Below are 3,503 nucleotides of genomic sequence, written 5' to 3' on the forward strand. Positions count from 1 at the left end.
AACCGGAGGGATCTAGGGTTGTATAGAGACAGTTATTGAGAAAGGAAAGTACATGATCCGGAAGCCAAGCTTGCCATCCACGCAAAGGAGAGTCCCATCCGGACACGGGCAGGCCCTTCTATCTTGTATCTTCACGGCCCATCAATCCGGCCCATGTCACATAGGCCGGCTCCCTGAGGACCCCATAGTCCAGGATTCCCCTAGTAGACCCTGAACTAGGATTCAATGATGATGTATTCGGCGCGCCAATTGTCTTCGGCATTGCAAGACGGGTTCCTTCTCCGAATACTCCAAGCAGCCCTCCGCTCATGATAGATGTATCTGGCTCTGTTTAATAAATCCAACTTCAAGCTGCAAGGGCAAAAAATATGCGAAAAGAAAGTCACGTCCATAGGAGATTTTTCCGGTGAGGCGTCATGTCCTGGCCTTGTTAGTATTATGAACCATTTTACGGCCCTTTCTTCATGTTTCGAGGCACGATTATAGACACATCTTGTCAAAGAAGGGATTGTGCCCCCCTTATTACAGGACTCTCATTAATAGGGGTTTGGGTAATCCAATAGTGTTGTTCACACGTTCCCTTGGGAATAGGCGAGATTTAAGACTCCAGAGGGGACGCTTGATATCCACTGCCTTTATAAGAAGACAAAGATCCATCTTTTTACCCCACGCCTTCTTCCTCCTCAGCCTATCCGCCATTCGAGCTCCAGCGACCAAGTCTCAATCCTTTCCACCGCCACCAAACACTCCTAGCCATGTCCGGATCTGGAGCGCAGGGCAAGTGGATGGCTTCCTCTGTTACAGAGGAGAACATCAAGGAGCTCTGGGAAGCTGGATACTTAGCCATGGACATAGTCCACCAGCTCCCTGCCAAAAAGTAGATCATTCCCACTCCGGAGCCTAATGAAAGGGTAGTGTTCAATCCCCATTTCCTACGCGGACTAGGGTTTCCCCTTCATCCTTTTGTCCGCGGTCTCATGTTCTGCTATGGGCTAGATTTTCACGATATAGCCCCAAATTCCTTCCTCAACCTTTCGGCGTTTATCATCGTGTGCGAGGCATTCCTCCGCGTCCCTCCCCACTTCGGCCTATGGCTCAAGGTCTTCAATGTGAAGCCAAAGGTGGCCGAGGGCCAACACGCGGAGTATGGCAGCGTCATGGTGAGCAAACTCACCAACGTTACCTGGCCAAAGGGGACCTTTGTGGAGAGCGTCAAAGGATGGTAGTAGGGGTGGTTCTATATCCAAGAACCCCGCGATGCCACATGGGTCCCCGCTCCTAAGTTCAAATCTGGGGCCCCGATGAGGCTTACATCCTGGCTCAATAAGAGCCTAGATTGGGAGTCACCTAACAAGGTGACGACACTGGAGAGCCGCGTCCAGGGCATGATAAACAAGAACACCAGCCTCGCCAGCGTGATCTAGGTGATGCTTTTTCGATGGATTCTCCCTTGTCAGCACCAGACTCAATATATGTGGGAATTCGACCTAGCCGGCGCTTGGACACTGCATCGGTTCTTCAGCATGACGCACGAAGATATATGGAAGATGCTCTTCAAAAGTCAAAAGTCATGGTCGGAGATAACCGAAGATTGCGACCTTGACAGGGCACGTCCGGCCACTCCTGTAAGTTTTATGATAACTTTTATTTGCAAATCCAAGGAGTATACTGAAATTTCTTATTCCCACAGGGCTGGACCAAGAAGGCGGAGCAAATCAAATGTCCGGCTCCGCTGCCCGAGGACGAAGCCACCCCCTTGTTGTCAAAGATGCTGGTTCCGACACCATATCAGGCGTCGGAGAAGAAGGCCGAGAAGAAGGGCAAGAAGACCAGAGGTGGTCTACGTTGTAAGGATATTTCGGACACCAAGTCCAAAGACTCCGAGACCTCCTCCTCCCATGACAAAGATGTGGAGGAGGAAGAGAGTGACTATCCCCCCAAGGAGGGGGAGAAGAGGCCGGCTTCCACAGATCTGGAAGCGGAGGCGGCCAAGAAGGGAAAATCCTCCCTTTCGGATGATTCCTAAGCAGATGTCGATGCCATCCCAAAGCGCCACCCAGGCCGAAGCCTTTGGCTGAATCGTAAGTATCTGAAGACACCACACACATATCCGATTTTATGCCTTATTATTATAACATATTGAATTGCACATTATAGCCCGGCTCGTGATCTCCCCAACGATCATCGTTATCTGGGAACTCGCTAGGGACGAACGCGATGGAGAGCAAGTCGCCTCCGCAGATCTCACCACCCACTGCCAAGGATAACACCGAAGTGTTGTCTCAAAGAACCTCTCGAGGTCATGGGGAGGTATAGGAGGCCGTGAAGGTGGCAACGGAGGGTAACACCTCTATTGCCAAAGAGAGGGGGAAATCAACCCCCATGGAGACCGGCGATGGGGGCAACGACCAATTCATCCCCCAACTGAATATTATTTCTGAGATCCATACAACTCCGGAATCAGACCAGCAGCCTTCCTCGAGGGAAGGGGGCGCCATCTTCACCGGCGTCCTCTATCAATCCAGAGGCGCCGGACACTCTGGTGGAAGCGCTTTAAAGTGCTTCCATTGTGGAGGAACACCGTACCCATGGTTGTCGAAAAGGTTCGGTCCGCCAAGAGCGGATTGAACCAAGCCTATACCAGCCTTCTAGTAGGCTTTGAGGTATGTGAAGTAATGTATTTTTTGGTTATTTTGCAAAAGGAATACCTGTATATGGATAGTAACCCTTGAGACTTTGTCCGGCGTTCATGAAGGAAGCCCGAACGAGGGATCAAATAATGCTTTGCAGGAGCTAACAGATATGTTTACCTTGATGCACATGCTTCTATGCGAGCAACAACCTTGCATGCTGCCGAACTGGCTGAGCTAAAGCGGCAGTTGGAGGAAAAGCAGGGTATGTGACGCAAAACTTATCTTGAAATGATATGATTATGCTCATAGTGGAGATGTCTGAGGTCAAAGCCCTCAAGAGTGCGCTGGCCGAGGCCAAAAAGGAGGCGAGGAGGAACGAGCCGCCCGTCAAAAGCATGAGGCGAGATGAAGTCCAACAAGAGCTCACAGATGCTATAAGCAAATGTGAGTCCTTGGAGCGCACGATGTCGGAAATTGACTCCGAACTTGCTATGGCGCTCCAAAGTGTGAAGAAGGCCCGGGTTGAAGCCCAAGGTGCCTGTCAGGAGATCCGAGAAGCCAAGAAGATTGTGGCGGGTAAGGCTTTTAATATGCAGAGCAAATATGTAAGGAGAAAGCACACCTTATTGACACGCATTTGGAGTTCTCCAGGAGCGTTTTCAGATCTGCCCTGTAGTGTTGCAGATGCTGTGGAATTCTTCTGGGCCGAAGAGGGGAGCTCCATAGAGAAGCTGTTCTAGTTGCAGTATCTTGCGCCAGAGCAGCCCTTGCCCCTCAGTGGTCAGCTAAACAGTTGACTGAGCTACATGGGGTGGCCAAGCTGGCCATGAAGAATGTCATAATCTGCCTTTGGCCAGCCGAACTGATACG

The sequence above is a fragment of the Triticum aestivum genome, chromosome 2B (genome assembly GCF_018294505.1).
Source record: "Triticum aestivum cultivar Chinese Spring chromosome 2B, IWGSC CS RefSeq v2.1, whole genome shotgun sequence".
Classification (NCBI taxonomy): Eukaryota; Viridiplantae; Streptophyta; class Magnoliopsida; order Poales; family Poaceae; genus Triticum; species Triticum aestivum.